At 43.8% G+C, this 26,084-nt stretch overlaps 1 long non-coding RNA gene across 1 annotated transcript in view; it reads left to right on the forward strand.

Moving 5' to 3' along the window:
- Nucleotides 1-7,620: 7,620 nt before the first annotated feature.
- Nucleotides 7,621-26,084, forward strand: part of LOC128327888 (uncharacterized) — a 62,094-nt gene continuing 43,630 nt past the window's right edge. The window contains exon 1 of the long non-coding RNA XR_008308857.1: nucleotides 7,621-7,710. This is a non-coding gene — a long non-coding RNA (uncharacterized LOC128327888). The remainder of the gene's footprint in view (nucleotides 7,711-26,084) is intronic.

Here is a 26,084-nt window from a genome sequence, read left to right on the forward strand (position 1 = left end):
ATAGCTAATAGGGATGTGCAGAACGTTTCAGGTACAGAACAATCTGTACCCAAATCTACCTGTTCGGGTGATTTGTACACAAAACAAATTGTCCCTCTGCAAGCCTGGGAAGATTTGGCTCCAAAACAAACCACCCGAATTTCGGAGCCAAATGTTTTGTTGTTTCGGACCTCCATATAGTGGCGATCACTGTGTAGTCTCCATTTTGTGCTTTGACGTCGTTTTGAATTTCCCACCCTTCCAAGCTTCAGATCAAAGAAAGAAATCATGGGCTGATCTGCTGACAATTCCCTCCTGGTTCCAGATTGGCTCTTTTGGCTCCTGCCACTGCTGACTAACCCCACATTGTCCAGGGGAAGGGTTGAAGAAGGGGCGGGGCGAGTTCAAGGAGGGATTTTCAAAGAGATTTAAAGAGGCAGCAGCAGCCACCATTCTGCCTTTCTGCCTTGTGGGAGGAGAGAGAGAGAGAGAGAGAGAGAGAGCTTCGCCTTGCCTTGCCTGTTGTCTTCTGCCTTGCCAGCCTGAGCCCAGCCTGCCTTGCCACCCAGCCTGCCTGCCCCTGATATGTGCCAGCCTGGAATGGATTCTCTGCTGCATCGCTTTTTTGTTCCTGTTGTTGATTCAAGAAAAGAAAATTCTTTTTTCACCCCTTTCCTGCTGCTGAGAGGATCACTGCCTGCCTGTGCCTGCTGTCTGTGCCAGGCAGCCACCAGCTTGAGCCCTGTGGCCACTGGCCACCTGGCCAGCCTCCCCCCCGATTTCGCAGCCCCCCCCCCCCGCACGACGGAAGAAGGAGAAGAACCGAAGATTGAAGAATAGAGAGTAGACTCAGAGACCAGACCACAGAAGTGGACAACTGGACACACAACATGGGTGAAGCCCTAGACTGAGTACCCATTTCACACTCACACACACACGTCTCTAGAATTGTGTATTCTTGGGTTTTTTTTTCCTGTTTGGAGGGAGGTTTGGGGTTATAATTGAATTTAAAAAGTTGTGTGTTGCTTATTTTAGAAGAGTTTAAATAGGGGTTCTGTCTTTGGGAGAGATCCCCGTTAGAGGATGGTTAGAAGGGTAGATGGTTAGAAGGGTGGTGACCTGGGATTGAGCCTTCCTAGTTGTTGGCCCTAGGTTGTGGAACACACTCCCTGTGGATATCAGAGGAAGATATAAGAGGATTATCTTCCTTGGAGGCCTTCAGGAGTGCCTTAAAGGCCCATCTTTTTAACCTGGCTTTTAATACCCTGGCTTTTAATATCAAGTTTTAATTTTATTCAGGTTTAATTTTTTTAAATTTTAATTGTTCTTTTATGTGTTTTTTATTTTAATGTATACCGCCCTGAGCCACTTTAGGAAGGACAGTATATAAACAGAAAGAAAGAAAGAAAGAAAGAAAGAAAGAAAGAAAGAAAGAAAGAAAATATAAATAATATAAAAACCAATATCATGGTTCTCTCCTAGACACTCAAGGCAACTATCATGTCCATCAAAGAGAGAATACTGACCACACAAAGCATATTTTTTCAAGCAATCCTCAAACTGTAAATGTCAAACCAATTTCTACTTAACGTAAATCACCTTACAGTGTAACAGACTAACTGCAATTTGAGAGTGGGTTTTCTTCCATTCCTAGCAGTGGCTATGAAGAAATTGCTGACTGGCTCTCTTGGGCAGGCTCAATTCTTTTCAGGAAGTTCACACATTTTCTTGCAAATGCCTTAACTGAGATCAGTGCCTAAGCTTAATGTCTCTAGGCCTGGGACAAACTTGCAACCTGGACCCTTCCCTTGAAACCCTGATCCTCGTCTGTTTTGAAAAACTGAAGGATCCATTAGCACCTTTTAGCATCCAGTGCCATAAGCTTCGGCTGTCTGATTTATCATAAAATGATAGAATTGGAGAATTGGAAGGGACCTTAAGGTCATCTAGTCCAAGTCCAACTTCCTGCTCAGTACAAAAAACTACTACAGTATTGCTCACAGATAGGGACGTGCATGGAACTGGTTCAAATGACCGGCAGTTCCTCTGGTTCGTAGGTGGGGGGCATACCTTCAAGGGTGGGGGGTGCCCTTACCCCTCCCATCATGTTTCCCCGAATGACACTCCATTTAAAAAGTCTCCATCAGGGTGGCAGGGAGGTACACTGCCACCCCCCTTAAAGGTATGCCCCCCACCTTCGAACCACCCTCCGCCAGTTCTGTGCACATCCCTACTTACATATGGCTGTTCGAAAACTTGTAATTAAAGGAAGGAGAGCTCACCACTGTGCAAGGCAAACCCTTCTGCTGTCAAACAGCTCTTTTGATTAGGTAATTCCTTCTAATGTTTATTCTGTAACTTTTTCCTTCTTGGAGATGCAGACACTGATTGTAGTCTTGCCTTCAGCAGTAACAGAGAACAAGTCCTCTGATAACAGTCCTTCAAATATTTGAAAAGAGCTATCCTATTTCCCCTTATAGCAAGACACATTTATAACTAGTATAGCTATATAGCTATATATAGCATGTATCAATTATACTCAAGCCTTCTAGACGCTGCTTCTTGCCCTCAGAATCTTGTGTCAGTTCTTCTATGCACTGAAACGGGAGAATAGAAACTTAGCTCATTAATTCACATCCAGCCCATGCTATCTACTTTGGCTGGTGGTGGCTCTCCCGAAAGAGTGTGAAAGAAGGGTTGAGTTGGGGTCTTTGCCAACCCAGTTTCCCATTATCAAAGAGAAGGAACCTAGGACCTTTTGCATATAGAATGTGGTCCACCATGGAGCTGTCCTTCCCTCTCCAAAGTATTGCTCCTGCTGGAAGTTCTATTGCAATTTTAAGTTTAAATCAGTTTGTTTGGGATCTGTATGTTACAGTTAGTGTAATGATCGGGTGCTGGTACTTACCAGACTATATTAAACTTTTGATCCCAACTTTATAATTCAAAGGTTATCAAATCTAGACGGTGATCGATTTGATCAAACAGGTAATGCTTATAGTCAATTCACATTCTATATCACTGGGACTACAAATCTAAGTCTCTCTGGTAATTGCTCTACCAACTATTACCTAAAATCCCTTTTGGTATAACAAGTCTTTCATTGTTTGATTATGTTATCTCCCAATCGTGTTTATGCTGTTTCTCTCCTGTAAGAGACAAAAAAAGTCCTGATTGATCCATTTAACAAAGGGCTCTCCACAGAAAGACAAGCCAGCCTGAGCTTCTGATTTGTGCTACTTTTCAGGTCAATGAATGTCAAACATTTGTTCTTCTGGGGGAAAATGAATAATTAACTACAGTGTTTTCTTTTTCAAATGCATGTCATCCCCTCCCCCCCTATATATATATATATAGAGAGAGAGAGAGAGAGAGAGAGAGAGAGAGAGAGCGCATCCCCCACCCCTGAATTATCCTCGCTTGATTACACTTGAAGGGCTCTGCCTTACATTTGCTTTCTATGTAATCTGTTTATCACTGTTTGATTGAGCTAGTGGTGCCATGAGGCTGTCTTGCTCAAATTAAAATATTCCTCTTTAGAATTTGCAGACTGGGAAATGCTCCAAGCACTCATGGGGAAAGTACAGCTTGTTTATCACAAGGGACAGAGAAGGAAGAATACAGGTATTACTTTTTTAAACAGTATGTAAAGCAGTGTTCGTCACTATTTTTCAAGTGGCGGCCACTTTGGCAAACAACAACAACAACAACAACAACAACAACAACAACCCTTCAATGTGAGAGCAATTTTCCACTGTGCTGATCTCTGCACACGACTGGACTTTTCTCAGTGCTGTGGGGGCAGGGGCCTTAAGAGAGACTGAGCCCTCTGTTGAGAGCTCCAGGAGGAAAGCATTAGGAAAGCGTCCCCAGTACTCCATGCATACCTTTCAAGATGGTGTAGGGGCTCAAGAGGGCTCAGTTTCTCTAGAACAGGGGTTCTCAACCTTGGGTCCCCAGATGTGGTGGACTTCAACTCCCATAATCCCCAACCAAAGGCCCCTTGGACTGGGGATTATGGGAGCTGAAGTCCAATAACATCTGGGGACCCAATGTTGAGAATCCCTGCTCTAGAAGGAGTCTCCCAGTGCTGGGCAAAGTGCAGCACTGCATAGTGAGAATGGTTGTTTCTTAATGGCACCAGGGGGACTGTGCAGAGTATTCAGCTTTGGCCAAAGTTTCACACAGACCCAAAAAACAATTAGACAGGGAGCTGCACTTAGGACTCATGTGGGCTGCCACTGGCCCATGGGCCTTACAATGAAGCAGGATGATGTTCATAAGAACATAAGAACAGCCCTGCTGGATTAGGCCCAAGGCATATCTAGTTCAGCAATCTGTTTCACATAGTGGCTCACCAAATGCCACTGGAAGACTACATGCAGGATCTGAGTGCATGCCCTCTCTCCTGCTGTTACTCCCCTGCAACTGGTACTCAGAGGCATCCTGCCTTTGAGGCTGGAGTTAGCCTCTAGCCCTCCGACTAGTAGCTGATGATAGACCTCTCCTCCATGAAGTTACCCAAACCCCTCTTAAAACCATCCAGGTTGTTGGCTGTCACCACATCTTGTGGCAGAGAATTCCACAAGTTGATTATGTGTTGTGTGAAAAAGTACCTCTGTTTGCTGGTCCTAAATTTCCTGGCAATCAATTTCATGGGATGACCCCTGGTTCTAGTGTTATGTGAGAGGGAGAAGAATTTCTCTCTATCCCCTTTCTCCACAGCATGCATGATTCTATAGACCTCTATCATGTCTCCCCGCAGTCATCTTTTTTTCTAAACTAAATAGCCCCAGGTGTTGTAGCCTTGCCTCATAAGAAAGGTACTCTAGGCCCCATATCATCTTGGTTGCCCAAGTGTACTTGGTGAAAGTGACTGACATCCTGCCTAAATACTACACAGGATTTACTCTAAAGAACTACTAAATTTTAATAGGACTTGCTCTGGTAATTTTAGTCAGAATTCTGAATGTCAGCCAGTGAGCCCATGAATGAAAGTTCCTTCTCTGATCAGAAAATACGTATCTGCATTCCTTGGCCATGGCAGCAGTTATGACTGAACATAATGGCCATGATCCAGAGACATCAATATGCAAGAAATAGCGGAGGTTGAAATCAAGATCTTACATCCTATGCCAAATCCAAATTGACTTTCCAAAATTTTACAGAAGGCGTGTCGGAAAGCTAATTAGCTTGGCTTGGGGAGCAGTTTGGCTTCAGTATCAATTTGAGCAAGTCTTGGTGTATTGAAGAGAACGAGGAGGCAGAAATGCAGTTCAAAGGTTTTATTAAGGGTAAAGATGGGGGTACTGAAGGCAAAAGTTTAGTTCGGGAAGGCAATAAATCTTAGCTGATATTCTAGAATATGGCTAATGGCAATTTAGCTTGAAGTCCTAATTATGACTCTATTGGCTTGGCTAAGGTGCTTGCCCAGAGCCTGGCGTAAGGCTTGCTGTGGAAAGTGCTTGAAAGTGGGGAGGCTGAAAAGGTGGTGTGTGTGTGTGTGTGTGTGTGTGTGTGTAGGCTTAGAAGGGCAAGAGGTTACTTTACCTGTCCTTCCCAGTTATGTTGGTGCATTCATTGCACATTGGCAGAAGTCTCCTCTCAGGGAACAGGCAGGCAAGCGAAAAAGAAGAAAATGAGGAGCAGAGGACTACAACCCACTTGTATGTGAGTCCATAGAATAGATATCCCAGCAGATTCTGAGGCTATGTGCTTTGGCCAGAGGTATATATACCTTGAAACATGACCTGAGTCAGTTTCCAAGTCATTCTGCTTACCCAGAGGGTGGCAGATTTCATGAAAGATGAATAGATCATTGCCACTAAAACGTAACCACTCTGAGGGTAGCTTGTCCAACAAAGGCAGGAAGAAGCTATGTAAATGAGATGTATGTGGTGAATAGGATTGTACTTGGTTGACTATCAAGACCAGGTGGGGAAACATTACATATCTATAGTTGTTTATGCGCCACGCCACTGAGTTCTTGCCAGATAATTTAATTCAAAATGGTTTTGGGAAATGTGCCACCTTATCTGTATTACTCCCAAGAGTATTTCACTGTTATCTCTTATTAGACGAATAGATCCCTTCTGTCTGTGAATTACCTTTGAAGTAGGGAATGAATAGCCTGGTGTTCCTTGTTAGTGAAGCATGGGTGCGTCTCTAGTCTCAGTCTGTCTTGATACGTTAGACCTGAAAGTATGCTGCCAGCACAACCTGTGCCATCGACCTGCTTTGAGCCAAGAATCAAGTTCTTTTGCCTAGGCCAAGTAAAGTGGGTACTGGGATCATGAGCACATGATCCCGTGTAAGTGAGATATTTGGATAGAGGGGTGCTCTCTGTGTTACCCCAAAATATGGCTTGCTAGTAGCAACTACTTGGCCATGACAGCATTTTAAGACTGAACATAATGGCCATGATCCAGATACATCGATGTGCAAGAAATTGCTGAAGTTGAAATTAAGTTCTTACATCCTATAATCAAATTGACTTTCCAAATTTTACAGGAGGCCTGTTGAAAAGCTAATCTATAAATTCAGAATAATCATGTGGTGCTGTTTTTATGGAATTTTACCATTGCAGGTGAATAACTAAAAAGCTCCTGTTTAGTCTTTAACAGTTCTTTAAAATTACTCTTTAAAAGCTCCTCCATTAAAAAGACAAATTTCTGCACTTAAAAGAAAAATCCTTGTATGCCCTTGCTGTGTCATGGCTGTGTCAGCATTCTTACCTCGCTGTGTTATGGCTGACATACTGCACAACATTATGTGCACATTGCAACCTAACATTTGTGAAGTTATATAACAGCACTCTTGCATAACTGAAAACATTCTGCAGAGCTGCATGGGAAATAATGGCCGTGCTGTCAGGCAGCTGTGTTTGTGCATGACTGAAGGATGTGCACAAAACCAGAAAACCCAGTTCGGCACAAATCGAACTGGATTTGAGCTGAACCAGATACGGTCCAGTTTTGTGCACTCTCGAACCGGGCCTGATTCAGTTTGAACCAAGTCTGATTCAGGATGGGGGTGGTTCGAAGCCATACTGCTAAAGGGGTAGGGAGGACCAGGCGACTTAGCTAAAGAGAGTTGGGGCAGGAGGGGGATTACATTTTACCTTGAAGTTGCCACCGCCAGCTGCAGTGGTGGCTGTGGTGGCAGTGGGGCTGGCAGCAGGGACTCCCCACCCCACCCCGTCAGAGCAGGCAGGGCCAGTTTGGGCCTCTGCACATGCATGGAGGTCAATAAAATGGCCTCCATGCATGAGCAGAGGCCATTTTATTGAACTCATGCATGCGCAGATGCCTGAACTGGGCCTAAAATGGGCCTGCCTGCTCTAGCGGGGATGGGGGTGAGTCCCTGCTGCGATCTATTTCTCTTCAGCTCTGGGGCTCAAAGTAGGCTCAACAACCCACATAAAATATAACTTGTTTGTTTGAAGGCTCTTTTGCCTTCAACAGTTGCATGATAAGCAGAAATTCAGCAAGCATTACTGTTCATATCCTTCTGATCCAGCAATATGACAAGCTTTTCCTGCTGAATTGCTGCTGTTAAACTGTTGAAGTTTCTGCAGTTTCTGTTAAACTGTTAAACTGAAACTGTTAAAGTTTCTGCAGTTTAAAAAAAGGGGGGAGGGTGGGATAGCAATCCTAGGCATGGTAAATGTAATGTGGGGAAATGAAAAACCTATATAGCAGCCACATGGATCTCTGGAAAAAAAGTAGCACTGTAAGTACAATTACTTGTATTTACCCAAATCATAGACAACTCTGAATTTAAGATGACCCACCTAAACAATAGAGATTAAATACTGGTTATGCCTGCATTTCCTCAAAAGGAACAGGACTCTGAATTTAAGATAGCTTCCTGATTTCGAATATCAAAATATTTTGGGGGGAAACCTAGTCTTGGACTGAGGTAGTTATAGTATCAGCATTAGGAATGTACAGGAAGCTTGCTGCAAATAAACATTTGTTGTGTGTACTATTGAACTGATTAATATGGGGAGATCATCATAAACAGAGAAACTGTTTCTAAGAATCAGAAACAAAAGCATCTTTAACATGCCCAAAGTTTTAGGTTTTTTTCTGATATATATGAATAATATATATTATTCATATAATATATAACACATTAATATGTGTTATTAATGTGTTTTTATCTATTATGATTTTATCTTTGTATGAATTTTACATGTGTGTGTTTTATGTTTTTAATTCTGTATACCGCTTAGAGATTTTTATACTAGGCCATATATAAATTCAATTATTATTTCTTGTTTACACAGTCAGACAGGAGTTGTTGTTGTTGTTGTTGTTGTTGTTGTTGTTGTTGTTGTTATTATTATTATTATTATTATTATTTCTTGTTTACACAGTCAGACAGGTGTTATTGACTGGTTTGTTTTATCAAGACATCGAGTCCTTCCCAAGGACCTGGGATGCCAGAATTTTATTGTCAATTGTTATAGATATCCTCGCAGAATATAGGCTGTTCCCAGTAAAGCTGCTTTTTGTAATTGGCTGATGGTGATTTCTGTGGCCCCTGTGGTGTTGAGGTGCTCTTCAAGGTCTTTTGGAACTGCACCCACGGCGCCAATTACCACTGGGATTATTTTGGTCTTTTTCTGCCACAGCCTTTCAATTTCAATTTGTAGATCTTTGTATTTGGTGATTTTTTTCTATTTCTTTTTCTTCTATTCTGCTATCCCCTGGTATTGCTATGTCGATTATTTTGACTTGTTTTTCTTTCTTCTCGACTACAGTTATATCTGGTGTATTGTGTGGCAGATGTTTGTCTGTTTGTAGTTGGAAGTCCCATTATTATTATTATTATTATTATTATTATTATATTACATTTATATATTGCTAGTCATTTATGATATATAGTGAGGTGGTTTACCAATCAAACAGACAGCAACATTTAAAACAGTTAAAATCTATCATTGCTCCACCATCCATGCAACAGTGAACAGTAATGGAGATTTTAGTTCCTACTTCCACAATTTCCTACCTGACACCTTACTTTTTACATGACTACAGCCTGAATTATGTGCTGAACCCAGAAGAGACTCTACTGCAAACAGCAAAAGATGTAGCAGTGCAAATTTTAGCTGAACAATGACAAAGTGTGGGGTTTTTTTTTAAAAAAAAGCAAAGTAAGGAATATTGAAATAAGACAAATCACAAAAATGTAACTGTTGTCAAAGTCCTCAGTGCCTCCACATGTAGCTCTTATTGAGGCAAAGTATTATGTGTTATCTTCCTTAAAGGCAAAAGAAGGCCCATTTCTCATGCTCAGAGCACTCCTGCTGAGATATCCCTGAAGCTTTGAAATTAAATGCATTGCTCTTTAAAAGACAGCTCATGTCCATCTTTAAATATGATATGGTTTAGTCTCAATAAGCTTCAATGAAGATTCAGACTGTGAGCAAAAAATTTATGATTGCTTCTGGATCCTATAACAAACTAATATTCTCTAAGTGTTTAACTTTTGGCTTGAAATTACTTTTGAATAACCGGAATCATGTTTTGCTTGAAATTAGAGCAGATAATATAAATATGATGCGATCCCTCAGAGTTCTTGGAGTCACAGAATACTAAAATTTCAATGGTGGGCTGATCCATTTGAGCTGATATAACAACAAAAAGCAACTTTATTTGTTAGCCACTCCACAACATATTGTTCTCTGGGTGGCTTACAACATAGCATTGAAACATTGATTAAAACACCGCAAATCACAATACACCAAAAAGAAAAAAAGCGCAAAACTATTTTTTAAATAAACACTTTAAAGTCAGTTTTAAAAGTTAAATTTAAAAACCAAGTTTAAAAGGCCTAAATGAACAGAAAGGTGTTTATCTGGCATCTAAAAGAACAAAGTGATAATGCTAGGCAAACCTCACTGGGGAGACTGTTCCATAAATGGGGTGCATCCAGGGGCGTATTTGGGGTAAGGCAGGCAGGGCACTTGCCCTGGGCACAACTTGAAGGGGGCGCCATTTTTTAAAATGATTTTTTTTTAAATGGTCACTGAAAACAGAATGGCCACTGCGCATGCTCAAATGGCCTCTGCGAGGCCCGAGGCCATGCCAGGCCTCTCAGAGGCCATTTGAGCATGCATGGCAGACGTTTTTTTCGGTGGCCATTTTAAAAAAAAATTTAAATGGCTACTGCACATGCTCAAATGGTCCCTGCGAGACCCTAGGCCTTGCCAGACCTCACAGAGGCCATTTGAGCATGCGTGGCAGCCTCCAAAATGGCCACCATGCCGATCTTTGTAGGCCTGAACAGGCCGGAAAATCAGCCTGGGATGGGATGCGGCGGTGAATTAAGAGGCCGGCGGTGGGAGGGGGGGCTTTTGCAGACCCCCCCCAAGTCTTTAGGAAGCCCCCGAAGGGGCTACAAGTAAATAAATAAATTAATATAATATAAGTCATTGTACACATATTCAGTTTGGCACTATGTACAGAGAATCAGGACCTGTGAATACTGAGCTGAAGCTTATGAGCTAAGATTGTATTCATTTGCTCTTACTTTGTTTCTTGTGATAAGTGAGTTAAATATGATGTCTTAATAATATGGCTATTAATGGTGAGTTTGTCTTTGAATCAGTGTGAAATCCTTAGTATTAAGGCCCATTGGGAGTTTCTTGCTCTTTCTCTAATTTTAACTGTCTTTCTGAAATACTAGAATATATTCCAAGCAGTGACACAGTTTACTCTGCATATCCTTTAATTATTTTCAGAGTATCTGGGAAAAGTCAAATTCTCCATTTATTTTTAAAACTTATGTAATGGTGATGCTACAATGCATAGTAGAGAATTAGACAGGCACTTCTGTTTAGTTTTCCAAGTACACCTCCACATAGTATGTGGGTATTCCATGAGCCCCAGCATACTGAAATGTGTAGTTTTCCAGCATTTTTTGGTCTGGCTACATCCAGTGCTAAATAGTTTTTGAAATATTAAAAGATTAACGAGCTTGACTTGTATTTTTCAGCTGATATTATGGTAAAGTTATCGGAAAAATTGGTGTCAGATGTTTGCACAGGGGGGCGCAATTTTGGTGCTTTCCCTAGGCACTATTTTCCCTAGATACGCTTCTGGGTGCATCCACTGAAAAGGACCTCTCCCTAGGAGCCACCCTCCTCACCTCATTTGGCAGGGGCACTCAGAGCAAGGCCTCCGAAGAAGATCTTAAGGTCTAGGTTTGGACATATGGGGCAAGGTGCTCTCTCAGGTATCCCACCCCAAGCCATTGAAGGCTATAAAGGGTAAAACCAGCACTTTAAATTGGGCCCAGAAATGGACTGGGAGTTAGTGCAGCTGACAAAGAACTGGCATGATATGATCAAAATGCTCAGTCCCAGGTAATAATTTTGCCGTATTTTGGACCAACTTCAGTTTCCAGACTGTTTTCAAAAGCAGCCTCACGTACAATGCATTGCAGGAATCTAAAAGAAAGGTTACGAGAGCATGAGTAACTGTGGCCAAGATATCTCTATGCTGGTAAGGTCACATTTAGCATATCAGCCAAGCTGATAAAAGGCACTCTGAGCCACAGAGGCCACTTGAACAGTGATGGATCAATGGGTACCCCCAGATGCCCCTAGGATCAGTGTGAACCTGGTCTTTCAGGAGGAGTGAAACCACATCTAGAAGAGTCTGAACATCATTCACCCAGGCAGAGGAACCATCTGCTAACAGTAATTCTGTCTTGTCCGGATTAGGTTTCAACTTGTTCACCCCCATCCAGTCCATTACTGCATCTAGACACTGATTCAAGACAGTCACTGCCTCACCTGCATCTGATGAAAAAGCAAGGTAAAACTGAGTGTCATCCGCATACTGATGACACCTCAGACCAAATCTCCAGATGGCCTCTCCCAAAAGTTTCATGTAGATGTTAAACAGCATGGGAGAAAGAATGGAACCTTGCAGAACCCCAAAACACAACTGCCAAGCAATAGCCCTCCCAGCTACCTTTTTGGAAATGGGCCCAAAGATAGGAGCAGCACCACCTCCAAGCAGTGCCTCCCACCCACAACTTTGCCAGACTATCAAAAAGGATACCATGGCCAATGGTATTGAAAGCCACTGATATGATTCTCACACTCAGGCAAGAATGAGATATGATTCTCACAATCATCCCAATAATTATGCATGGGGAGCAAATGCATTTATTTCCCCATCACTGCTACAATGGCACAGCCCTGATTCAGCATCAATAGCTTGTTGTAAATAAATGCTTTGGAGGCAGGAGAAATCCTCACTGCAGGGAACAATTTTGTTTTCATATTTACAGCTGCTTTCCCTAATCCCATAGAAATCTGTAGAGTGGCAGAACAGGTGAAATTGACTAGACCAGCTCACAAGAAGCTTCTAGTTTAATAAATTTAATTTCCAAGAGTGTCATCACTCCCCCCACCCCCACTTTTTTGGTGCAAAGTTGTATTTGCACTAGATATATGAGTATGCTCCAATCATTGTGCATATTAAAATATAAAGACACGAATCAACACATGGGGGTGACAGATGTGTTATTTGTCATGCTCACTACTCTGGCTCCAGGTTACTATTCTGGTAGTGACTCCTGGTGCAACTCTGACTTTGACTCTTGCCACAACCCTTCAATTGGACTGCTACTCTGGATTTGACTCTTCTGCCTGTCCCTGGACCACAGTTCTTGCCTCAGTCCCTGGTTCCATTCATCTGATGGATTGCCTGGTTTGACCTTCTTGCACACACCCAGTGCTGGATTACTGGTCGTGCTCCAGTGTTGGTCTGCAGGCCTCACCAACAGTGTGTTCCTGGTGCTTCCAGCCCTGACTCTTGGCACCAAACTTCCAGATCAAGTCCAAAAAGAGATAGAAGATGTTTTTGGTTCCTCTCAAGTAGGGTTGCAGCTGGCATACCAGCCGTAGTTGGTAAAAGGCGCTTCTTTATATCACTGCCACCTGAGCCTCCAAGGGCAACGCTGGGTCCAGAAGCACCCCCAAGGTGCAGACTTTGTCTTTCAGAGGGAGTGTGACCCCATCCAAGACTTTACCTCATTACTAGGAAGATCAGTTCTACCAACCCAGAGCACTTCCGTCTTCTCTTGATTAAGTTTCAGCCTGTTTGCCCCCATCCAGTCCAGAACAGCCTCCAAGCCCCAGTTCAGAGCATCCACTGCCTCCCTGGTGTCTGCTGACTTAAAAGATAGGTAGAGCTGGGTGTCATCAGCATATTGATGGCACAGCAGCCCACACCTCTGGATGACCTCTCCCAGGGTTTCATGTAAATGTTAAACAGTATGGAGGACAGAATAGATCCTTGTGGCACCCTATAGGCCAAAGGCCAAAGGGTGGAGCAAGCATCCCCTAGCACCGCCTTCTGAGTATGACCCTCCAGGTAGGAGCGGAACCACCGTATAACCGTGCCCCCTAGTCTCAACCCAGAGAGGCATCCCAGAGAGACATCAAAACCAGCTGAGAGGTCCAGGAGGATCAACCGAGTCACACTCCCTCTGTCTATCTCCCAATGTAGGTCATCCACCAGGGTGACCAAAGCAGTTTTAGTCCCATATCCAGGTCGGAAGCCAGACTGGAACGGATCTAAGAAATTATATTCATCCAGGGCTGCCTGGAGCTGAGACTCCACAACGCTCTTCAACACCTTGCTCAAGAAGGGGAGGTTTTAAACTGGTCGGAAGTTATTTAAGTCATCTGGGTCCAATGAGGGTTTTTTTAAAAGGAGGGACCTAATGACTTCAAGTGAGAGGGAACCACCCCCTGCTCTAGAGAGGCATTCACCACCCCGCCACCCATGGACCCAGTCCCTCCCTAGAAGCCTTCACCAACCATGAAGGGCAAGGGTCGAGGACACATGTGGTAGGCCTCAACCTTCCAAGCAGCCTGTCCAGCTTCTCAAGCAACACAGTCTGAAAAAGATCCAATATAACAAGACCATTGGCAACATCCAGTTCCGGTGCTGAAAAAAATCTTTGCATCCAAGTCAGAATGGATATGAGCGGTTTAATTTGCAAAATGTAAAGCAAATTGGTCACAGCGGGCTGCCAAGAGTTCCGTTTGATGGTCTTTGGGGTCCTCACCTAGGAGGCCCTGAACCACTCGAAAAAGCTCCACTGGACAATATTGAGCTGACGCAATGGTGGTGTAAAAGTAGGATTTCTTCACTAACATCACAACCATAGATTAAGGTTCTAGCCTGTGTTCGGTCACTTTCATTCTGAGTTTTCCGCCAATGATGCTCAAGCCAGCTACCAACCTACTTCATTGTCTGCAGCTCACCAGGGAGTTTCTTGGGCTCGATGGGTCAGGAGAAGGCACCTAGGTGTGACTGTGTCACTCACCCAACCCATATCCTCATACCAAAGAGAGACCAGGGCATCAACAGGATAGTCCACTCTCTCAGCAGGAAACTCCCACAGATCCGTCAAGAATCCATCAAGATCCATAAGCCTCCCAGGGCAGACCATCCTAACTGGTCCCCCACCCCTGCAGAGGTATTGTGGGTTCACCCTCAGTTCAATCTTCACCAGATAGTGATCCGTCCATGATAACGGTGTTGAGGCCTCCTGGATTATCCATGGAGCACCACTGTCCACCATCAACCCAAAAACCAAATCAAGCGTATGGCCTGCAACATGTGTGGAAATCAATTAAGACAAGCCCATGGTCATGAAGTCCCGAGCAACACCAGACAAGGAGGCCTCAGCATGGACGTTAAAGTCGCCCAATACTAACAGCAGTGGGGTCCTCAACTTCACATCTGAACCACCTCAAGCAGCTCAGGCAGGGAGACTGTTAGACAGCGGCGTGGGCAGTATATCAACAGAATCCCAACTTTGTCTTGTGATCCAATAATTACATGCAGGCACTCAAACTGATCAGAAAGTTGGACAGTGCATTGGTGAGGGGGATGGTCTCCCGATGAACTAGGGCAACCTTACCTCCCTGCCCACTCCACCTTGGTTGATACTGCACCCGGAAACCTGGTGGACACAATTGGGAGAGATTTACATCTCCCCTCTCATCCAACCAGGTCTCTGTAATACATGCCAAATCTGCGTGCTCATCCAGAATAATCTCCTGGATGGTTGTGGTCTTTGCATTTATGGTTAACTACATCTGGTTACAGATATGTGGACTCCCAAGAATGATCACAGTGAAGGAATTCAGCTTTGCTGCATGTGTGAACCAACTGCTTCCAGCAAGTGAAGAATGTGCACTAGCAGTTTCTCTAAGAGGAAAACCAGCAGGTCCTTAACAAGGTTGGAGTGGGCCCTGGGGCAGAAGTGATCGATGGACCTTTGACCTTCCATCTTCTTCTTAGGAAAGGCAGGAAGGGAAGAACAGCAAAAACCAAGCTGTTACTTAGCTCTGTGCCCCCTTCCTCAGGGGCCCAGGGACATTTGCCCCACCCTTCAATTATAGTTACTTCCTGAAAACCAGACATGATGGTAGCAAATGTGAATTGCCACTCAATTCTGGGATGTTGGAGAGCCAATATAAACTGCAGCAAAGGCAGGCAGGGAAAGCTTAGCTTATACCTGCCAACATGTCCCAATTTCTCTATTCACCTGAATGGAAAAATAGGGGCATGTTGGCAGGTATGTTAACTCTTCCCCACTGGTCCCTCACCCACCCAGCCTACTCATTTTTGTTTGGTAGACTTCTGAGAAGTCACTCCTGTGGGGAGAAAAATGGCAAGAAAGAAGTGCTTTCTGAAGAAACAATTCAACACACTCCTCCCTTTCATTTTGTGCTTTAAATCCCCCATCCTGTTTTACTGGGATTCAGACAACCCACATTTCAGCAGGAAGTTATGCTTCCATTATGTTCAGTTCCCCCCTCATATAGGACTTGAGTTATGCCTCATGTAAGAACCAAAGTCCAGGTTTTCAACATCTTATCTTCCTGTCTTGAAGTACAAGACTTCCAAAACCAGCTAAAACAGACCAAACTTGGGAGCCTAAGAGTGATTTAAGAATCACTTTTTAATACAAAGGTGGAAATAAAAGACACAGTAAGTGCACTTTGTTACCAAGGCTGCGGGTTATTTGCTTCATGACATAGTTTGCTAATTTTATCTGAAACCCTGCCAACTTTCTGTTTAGTCTGATATTGAGGTCAAACCCTGTGTACGTGTAAACATTATAATTACCTCTTTTGCCTTGATTTTGATTTTATTAGCAATATCAGTCTCCAAGGAGCCCTAAATGTCAGCAGTCAGTGGTGCTTAGCTATCGTGGGTCTTCTGGGATTATATCAGACAGATGCCACTGAAGAAGTATGCCAATGACCAGGAGAAAACAACTCTCTTTCGAAAGATGTAGCCACTTAATTCCCAGATGAATTGGTCTCAGGGAGACTATGTAAATACTAGATTTCTTGAAGGAAATATTGACATTTTGAGCCTTAATTACTCCCTTTTACTATTTCACATTAGGCACAAAGTATTTGTTCAGTGGCAATTGTGATAGCTGGTGTCATGTTTATGCTCTAATTGCTGTCAGATGAGGCAGGTATCTAGGGCAGTGATTGGAGGGCAAAGTCTAATGATTCAATCCATTATAGATTTGAGCAAACACACAATTGGCTGCAAACATCCTAGACTTGCTACTTCACCAATGACTCATACTCTTTCTTTAGTTGCCCTGGCAGAAGATAAGGAAAGGAATGATCTGTCATGTTTTGACTGAAATGAAAATATCTTCCTACAACTTTCAGTCCACAATGCCAGTCCTGTGTGCACTGGACATGGGAAAGGGAATATTTTCAGAAAATCCAGAGCAGATTACTGGAGCTCCAAAACAGTGTGTTTCCTGTAACAGGGATTTCTAGGCATTGTTGACTACAACTCCCTTAATCTTCAGCCAAAGTCCACTGCAGTTGAGGATGCTGCAACCTGTGGTCAACAAGATCCCTGTTACTGGGAACACTGCTCCAAAGTCATGTTTGCATCTGTGGCAAACCAGCAAAAGCAAGTGTGGCATGGGCTGGGGGGATCACTGGTCATTGTTCCACATTTTGCACATCTTTACAAGGGCAGAGCAAAAGATCCAGGACAAAGAGCCAATGTTGCTCCACAATCTAGCATGCAGTTAGGGGAATTTCCTCTTCTTTCCCTGCAAAGGTCTTGAGGTGGTTCCCACAATCAGTGGGAGCCACTTGGAGAGGGTTAGTGCAGTCAGTCTGTTCCAGGCGGCCTCAGCGGCCGCCCACACAACTGCCAGCTCCATCATGGAGCCGGCGGGGGCTTGGGAGTTTGGGGGCCGCATGGCCCCCGGAAGCTTCAGCATGCCCTGCCTGAGCGCGCAGGGCATGCTGGAGAGACCCCCAAGCCAGGAGGCTGCTTTTCAGCCTCCCGGTTAGGGGTTTCCTCATGAGTTGCCACAGCATGCAGCCACACCGCAGCAACACATGATTTAAAAAACTGGGTTTGCGGAGCGCTTGCTCCACAAACCTGCTTTAAGGGCAGGGGTAGTTTAGCGGGTTACACACTTAAGAACCACCGGGCTCGCAATCGAGTCTGGTGGTTCTCACGATGGGTGGAAATTGGGCTAGCCTCCACTAGCCTGAATTTCTGCCATCATGTGAATAGCCTCCTTGTCTGTGAGCCAGAAATATGTCTTGGAGGGACACATGGCCCTTAGGGACAGATTCCCAGCAGCTTTTGCAGGGAGGGGAAAGAAGTAAAAATTGATTTCCGATTCCCCTTCCTGTGCAGTGAGTTGTGGAGCAACATTGCAATGTAGCTAAAGTCCTGACTCTTGATCCACCTTCATAAAGCTGAGGAGAATGTGGGCCACTGTCATGAGCTGTATTGGCACTGGGCTACTCTAGACCAGCTAATTCCTCTTAAAACAAGGATTTCTGTGGGAAGATGGCTTATCCCACAAGAACACTAGCACAGCCAAAGAACATGCTCAGATGCTTGTCCAACATAAACAAAAATAGAGAAATTTTCTGGCATCAGACCTGCAATGTTATGTGCCCACCACTACCACTGTCTCCATGAATTCTGACCTCTTTTCAGTATGGATCACTGCAAACCAGTCAGAAGAGATTCAGCAGCCATTTGACACATAACTGGAATTGTCCATATTTTTAATAATCTGTGGAGGCTTTCCAAGGATCAGGGAAACTTGTAGACAGTGGCTGACATCCAGACTTGCACTTGGCTGGTGCAACAGTGCTGTCTTTCAAACTATGAACTCACCATTATGCCAGCGAGGGAAGGTGTGGTTTTCAATGATCTCCCTTGCACTCTGATGCCCAAATGCTTCACAAAAATATGTTCTTGAAGACTGCTGTATTATGGAAGGGACATTTTAAAATGTGGTAAAATTCCAACTTTGAGGTCATGGTACCCCCCAACTAACCAACCAACAACAAACAAACAAACAAATGAAAAGTGTATATGGAGATTCTTGATAAGATGGTGTAATCAGAACAAGTTAATTATTTTTCTGTGCAATGCGCCTCCGATAGAAAATGGATTTGCAAACAAACAGGTCTTCATCTTCCAAAAACTTGCTGCCTTGTCAAGGATTTTACTGTAAAGGCTTTAGTTCAATACAATTAACCTCATGCTAAAATAATATTGCTAATCTAACCAGAATAAGTGACACACTGGGGATTTATGTGCAGGGTTTTTTAGTCGATATTCTTTGTTCTTTGTTACACTCAGTGTTAATCTTACAACAACCCAGCCAGAGTGATAAATGTCAAATTTAGTATTATATAACTAAGCAGCATCCATAGTTGTCCTTTGTCTGGAACAGGAATATTTGCTGTGGAGCAGAAGTGCTTGGTCCAGAGGAGTGTTTGGTCAAGATTCCTGTCCAGACTAAGGATTCTTTTTCTAGACTAAGGATGACTGTGGGTGCAACCCTTTATTTTTAAACAGGGAAGCACAACTCAGAATGAGAATTGATCAGTGCCACCCAATGAATGAAGATCTAGCTTAAAGGTAAAGGTAAACTGTGCCGTCGAGTCAATGTTGACTCCTGGAGACCGCAGAGCCCTGTGGTTGTCCTCGGTAGAATACAGGAGGGGTTTACCATTGCCATCTCCCACACAGTATGAGATTGTGCCTTTTAGCATCTTTCTATATCACTGCTGCCTGCTTCCCATAGTCTGGGAAATTTACCAGCGGGGATTCGAACTGGCAACCTCTGGCTTGCTAATCAATCAAGTCATTTCCCCACTGAGCCATTAGCTTAAGTGGGATATAAATCCTACTGCCAAGAGCAATGCAAAAATATAGAGCAATAGTAGGGCACAGACACATTGTCAATAAAATTATCTGAAGTAACAACACAGGCAGCAATAAATAAATGGAATGTCAACTCTTACCTGGGAAAATCTCATTAACTTCTTCATTTGGCTTACACAAAGATCTTATGTAATCCATAGAATTTTGCACTGAATGTAATTAATTTCGCCAAAGGTACAGCATATTGTTTCCTACAGAAGCCAACAATAGATACAGATGCTTCTAGAAAGCCCACAAAGAAGGTATTAAGTCAATTGCTTTCTAACAGTGTTGGTTCCCCAGCAAACTGTAGGCTCATGTACATGACCCAAAACATGGTCAGAGGAGTGGCCAGCCAGGGTAGGAGAGTTGTGTCCACTCCCAATCTATGGTTATGTGAACTCAAAAAGGAAAGTAGGAGGAGGGGAGAGTGATTGCGTGGAGGGATGAGTGCTACATACTCACATACTATCCCCAGCATTTTCTGAGAGTGAATGAAAAGCCATCTTACCCACCTCCCACCTCCCACACAATCACTCTTCCCTCTTCCTGCCTTGCTTTTTGAGTTCACATGGCCATGGCTTGGGAGCATGCAAAGCCATTCTTTGACCCTGTTTTGGGTAGTGTAAATGAGCCTGTTATTTAGTGTCATTCAGAACCTGGTGGTTTCATTTATCTACCTGTTGCTTGCCAGACATCCTACAAGAATATGTCTAATCTTCTTGGGAAAGCCATCTAAATCAGTGGCTATCATCACATCTGGGGCCACTCAATTCCATACACTGTGACTAGAATGAACGCCTGAAATTACTCACAGTATATAGATATTGGTGAAACTTTAATTCAGTTTTCATTTCAGAATAATTTTGAATATAGCTGAAACAACTCACAATGAGAGTCGGCTCATTCACAGTGCTACCTTTATTGTACTGAATATGCATAGTTAGTAGATTTTATTTCAAAAGACTATGGTAGTCGTTACTAACAGTCCATTTTGCTTTGCCATTTTCAACACGAGTCTTGATAAAAAGGTACACATTCTGACAGAAGTTACATGTTGTCAAGGAAACCCTACTTCTGATGCCTATAAGAATTCCTGGTGTCCACTACATTGTGTGTTTTCATTTTAAAAGCAAACTGAACATTCAGCTTGTTTTTAAAAAATATATATATATTTAATGTATACATTGCAATGCAATGCTCGGCTTCAAAATCAACTCTAACAAATAGGGAGTCTGATGGAGACTAGGGTAAAACAAAAAGGAGCCAAAGCAAAAGGAGCTATTGTTCCACTACTAGCAGTCTCAGGCATCTGAAATAACCAATTATTGGCCAAAACTGAGGAAGGGGAAGACATTAAAACAATGAGGTCATTCTCACGACCAGCTCTATCCAGGCTAGGGCAGCCCTATCCCAGTAGAGCTGGTCATGAGAAGTGGCAAGATTAGTCCCAATCCTGGCATTCCTCAGCAAGGTGTCCTAGGTTTTAAACCTGGGCTAAACGTGAGAGAGGAAGGTGCACATGCACCCTCCTCCTCCCCATCGGCTCATGTGGATACTTGGGCTGCCGGCAGGTGGGCTGCCCATGGGTGCCCCAGGGTCAGGCCTCCGTCAGGACCGGGCCTCTGCCAGGACCGGGCCTTCACCAGGACCGGGCCTCCCATCTCAGGACTGGGCCTCCACCCCACTGGAGCCTTAGGACCGGGCCTCCACCTGAACTGGGCCTCCACCTGGACAGGGCCTCCGCCCCTGCCAGCATTTGGGCAGCCCTTGGGCTGCCAGCAGCCTGAGCATCCATAGAGCCGGGGAGAAGGAGCAGCAAGAAAATCCTCCAATGCACCATGCTTCACATGCGGCATTGTGGAAAGCAGAAAGATGCAGCTTGCATTTCCTCCTCACCCTTGCTGCTCCCTGGAGCACTCATGCACTGGTCGTGTGGGCATGTGGTGCTTTGATGCCTGGGAACAGCTACAATCATGTGGGGGAAGACAGGCAGGCTCTTGCCTTCCCCAAGCCTTTCTCAGCCCCAGCTCATGGGTCATCAGAACTACCTTAATAGCTTGCTGCCTTATTTTAATTATGTCAAATATAATATGGCATTCCTTTTGCTCATTAGGATCTACTGTAGAGTTCCTGTTTACAATATATTATATACATTTTACTTGTATAATAAAAACCCACATGTATGACACAAACAACAAATAATGTGACATATGTGTGTGGGGGTTATCATACAAGCAAAATTTGTACAATGAAACTAAAAAAAAACAACTTTTAGGCTGTGGAATAAAAATCTGGTTTTCCTCTCAAAGAACATTCATTTGCAAGCATAAACTAATTTGTGCAAGTGGTAACTGGTACGAGGAAAAAATGCTTCAGGTTGATTTAAATTTTTCTTGATTTTGGAAACATCAGCAAAATTTCAAATTTGAGGCACTGAAACAGGTTCATTTGAGTGCCCAGCCATTTTTCAAGTCTTCATCCCTGTGTTTCTGAAGTAAATTTGCTTTAACCTCAGTCTACTTGCCTCAGAGGAAAGGAAATAAAACAAAAATCTAAGGAGGAAGCATTCTTTTGTGAATCTCCAAGACCATAACAATGCATCAGAACAAAGGCCCAAGCTAGATGAAACACATGAATAATCATCTCACTTCCTTAAATTGAAAAACAAACAAACAAACAAAAAACACCACCTCAACCTGCAGTAGAGGTTGTGATTGTGAATGAAAGAGCAAAAGCGGGGGGGGGGGGTTACTGTCCCTTTTCTGCTTTTTCCCCTGCTTAAACTGGAGAAAAATACAGAGTCCCAGAGGAAGCTCCTCCCCAACCCCGGCAGTAAAAATGTCCCATTAATTTCAGTGGGACTGTTCATGAGTAACTTACTCTGTCTATGAGCCAGTGATATTGCATCAGGCACATATATGCATAAATTCAAATGTTTCATAACTGCAGCATTTAAATGGATGCATATTGATGTGTGCATGTGTGAGGGGGATACCTGAGCTGAATTTCTGAGACAGAAGGGCTGCTTTAAAAAATAAATAAATAAAGCTTGGAAACCCTGTTACAAAGTTAGAAAGGTAATACAGAAAGACAGATAAACAAGACAGACACGTATATGACTGCACCTTGAACAATGACTACGACCCATAAACACAATTATTTTGTAGTACCTTAATGAGAAAAAATAAAAGTCAATAAATCTTTAAAGGAGGTTAATATGCTGGAAATGGTGCCTCAGGAAAAGCCTGTATCACACAGAAAACTTGAAGTTAAACATTCTCTAAAAACATCATCTGTTTCTCTTAATCTTCTTCTTAATGATTGCACTCACTAGAATTGTTTACTAGTTCAGTTAGGAATTGGAAAAAAGAATAACAATCAAAACAAGATGCTCTGCGTTGTTAAATTCCAGGCAACAAGTATGAACCCCGCCCCCCCCCCTCTCATTTATATACCTTCCCAAACTCACGTCTCTGGCCAGTTTACAATAAAGTAAACTTTTCTTGATTAAAACAAGAAATTAAAACATTACATTACACATTAAAACAATGTAAAAGTCTGGATGAATACAAGAGGTCGTTCACATGACCCTTTTCCCCGGGGCCAGGGAGGGCCAGGGGAAGGTAGGACTGCTACTACTTTCCCCCACATTATTGCTGCTCCTGCCCCAGTTGCTTCACTCCCATGTGAGTGCCACTGTGGCGAGAGGCGCAGCAAGAGAGAGGCTGGGGGAAGGATGCCTGGCCTCCAGAAAGCTTACAACGCATTCTAGAAGCCAGGGTGCTCCTTCCCCTGGCCTCTATGGTAGCCCGGGATACCAGTAGCCCAGTGTGTGCTGCCACACAATTGGGTGGTGGGGTGAAAGGGCAGGTGCATGTCCTCTTACCTCACTTTTCGCTCTGGTAAAAATGTAAGGGCACCTGGCAGGGCAGCACCGGGATCTGGTCTGATTGCAGCACTTCACATGAGCAGCCCTACCCAGGTATGGCTACTCATGTGAGCAGCCTTAATGTATCTTCACAGCCCTTTTAAAAGCTGTCAGAGATGGGGATACTCATATTTCTTCAGGGAGTGTATTCCAAAGCCATGGGGCAACAACAGATGCCCTGGGGACAAGCTGGTGGAAACTTCAGATGAACCTCCCCAGATTATCTCAACAGGTGGCGGGGCTCATAGGAGAAGGCGTTCTCTTAATGTGCATGAACACTGGGATATGTTAACATCCCAAATCTCAATTCAGAATGGGCCTGGTCTTTTCAAGTTTTTTCCAGGAAGTTCTCTGTAGTGATGGATGAATACCTATCAGCCCAAATCAGCAATGGGCTCAGCAAACTAAGTTACTTCCACCCAAAGCTGAAAAATCAGTTGGAAATCCATGTGTGATCCTAATTATGTCTTTGCATGATGGAGTTTCCAATCACAACCACCCTAAAACCCCACAATCCTGCTCAACGTGCCCTCTCATTAACCCCTTATAGGGGCAAATTTGAGTCAACTCTTAATTAGCAGAGGAAATAAGTTGATGAGAACAGAACTCACAGAGGAGATCTGGAGACAATTGTCTGAGGGCTAAAACAAGTAAAGGTTTATTTTAAGAAGTTATAAACTTAGATAGAAAGCTGGGACCCTGTGCTAGCTACCTCATGATGGAAGACAGAATAGAGAGAACACAGAAGAAGGGTGCGTGTTAAGAGTGTCAGTCTACCAATCAGTAGATACTTAGAAGAGAGACTGAAGAACACAGAGCAAACAGTCCTATACTCTCTGACTTTCTTCTGAATGTTCCTAATGGCCAATAGGAATCGTTGGTGCTGAGAGCTGATGCCTATGGAATCACATCTCCAACACCCCTAGGCTTTTCACCATCACTTCCTTCCCCAGCAATAAAGCAATCTGATGGCAGTTCAGAGACAGCAGTGATGGTGAGGACAGTGTGTCCATTTCAAGACACTAGTTGAATGCAAATTAGAAAAGGGGATGAGAATGAGATTGGATGAGCCCCTAGAGCTTGCCAGTTTCTCCGATCAGAAGTGTAGCCCTCCTTTAATTTGGGACTTTCAATACTTTCAGTATTGGAAGGCAAATTATTTTCCTGCTGCTGAGAATCGTTTCTTCTTGAACATTCTCACCTATTTTAGCTGTGTTAGAAGTGAGAATTCAAAAGCATTGCCCTGAGCACTGCAGTAACCTCTTCTGGCCATTAGAGGCATGAGGAGTTATGTTAATAAGTGGCTACATTTGCACGTAACGGGAAACCGTGGGTAAACAAACCTGAGGTTAATTTTTGTAACCATCAATTGCAGTGCAGACATTTGTCAAACTGTAGTCCAGCAACCTCTGGTTTGCCAAGTCTGCATCCCATCAAGCTCCGTAGTAATTGTATCACAAGACTTTGGGCAAGGCATCAGAACATCTGCAAGGCAGCAGCCATTGGCCACAATCTTCAAGGGGGCATGCAGAGTGCAATTGTGCCATTTTGGAATGGACCACCCACCCTCAGCAGGTAAAGGACATTTAAATCCCTTAAATGTCATATAATCCCTTCTTATGACAGCGAGCACACCACCACCCTCATTAGAGCCCCAGACCAAAACATTTCTGGCAATGGGGGGATGCTGAAGGGCACTGGTTTTTTTGTTAGTCTATGAAGGGATTGTGATGGCATCTAAGGAGGGAATATGTATATGAAGGAGGGCAAAAGATCTTGGGATCTGGTTCACTGTAACCAAGAATGCTCTTGTGATGGCAGACCTCAGAAAAGCATTCTAGGAATCCCCAAGCACACTACTGTCCCCATGTTGGCTTGCCACCTGGGGATTAGTCCTCTCATGAGAGGGCCATTCCACTGGGGAGAACAAGAATTTTCAAGACGTTCAGTCCTCCATTGGACTGCACACTCATGAGGTAGGCCATCCAAATTAAGAAGGGCCCACTTGTGTGGGGTCCCCATTCTCTCTGGTAAATAATAGAATTTGTACACCATGACCCCCTCCTCTTGAGGCAACCCTTTCTTACTCCCAAGGAGAAGTGGCCACTCCATGTGTCTGGATGGTACCAGGACAGAATAGGGAAACACTGGGACCAGGGATAGATCTTTATGTTCATTCAAATTTCCTGTGTTTGGACCAGTGTTGCAGATTATGCATATCGTGGGAGAGGGGAGCCCAAATTATCAGTGATCCCAGGAAAGTAGGGATCAGGCAAAAACTAACATGGATGTGTGCCAATGGACGACTGGCATGGCAGAGGCCCTGTATGGACTGCTTCTTTGTGGCAGTCACCAAGACAGGGAAATGTGTTGCTAGGGTACCCATCCCCACGTCTTGCTTGTGTGGCGCAACCAGGCTGAGTGATATCTCCTGAGGCCCACATGAGTGTCTCCTTGGCCTTTCACTCCCATGAAAGAGTGGTCTTTGGGAGAAGGGCTATCATCACACATTATTAGCTATTCTTCCCCATCCCTATGTACACCAGGATGGTTCTTATCTTGAGTGGTGCATGGGTGTTTCTATGGCCTTTCACTCTCCATGGCTTTTCACTCTCATGAGATAGCAGTCCTTGGGAGAATGGGCATTGTCACACATTATTCACGAGTCAGCCCAATCCCTTTGTACCCCGGATGGCTCTTTGCATGAGCAATGCCATAGAGTGCATTTTTGAACCCAAGGGGAAGAGTCTGGGCTTCCTCAAATTTACTGTACAAAACATAGAGCAGATACATTCCAGAATTAGTGTGTGGTGCTGCCTTTTAAAGCAGACACCAGGTATCACCATATGTTATCTTTGCAGTGATCTAATCGGGTTGTCTGGTTTATGGTGCCACCACGATTGCAT

Source organism: Hemicordylus capensis, chromosome 5 (genome assembly GCF_027244095.1).
Source record: "Hemicordylus capensis ecotype Gifberg chromosome 5, rHemCap1.1.pri, whole genome shotgun sequence".
Lineage (NCBI taxonomy): Eukaryota > Metazoa > Chordata > Lepidosauria > Squamata > Cordylidae > Hemicordylus > Hemicordylus capensis.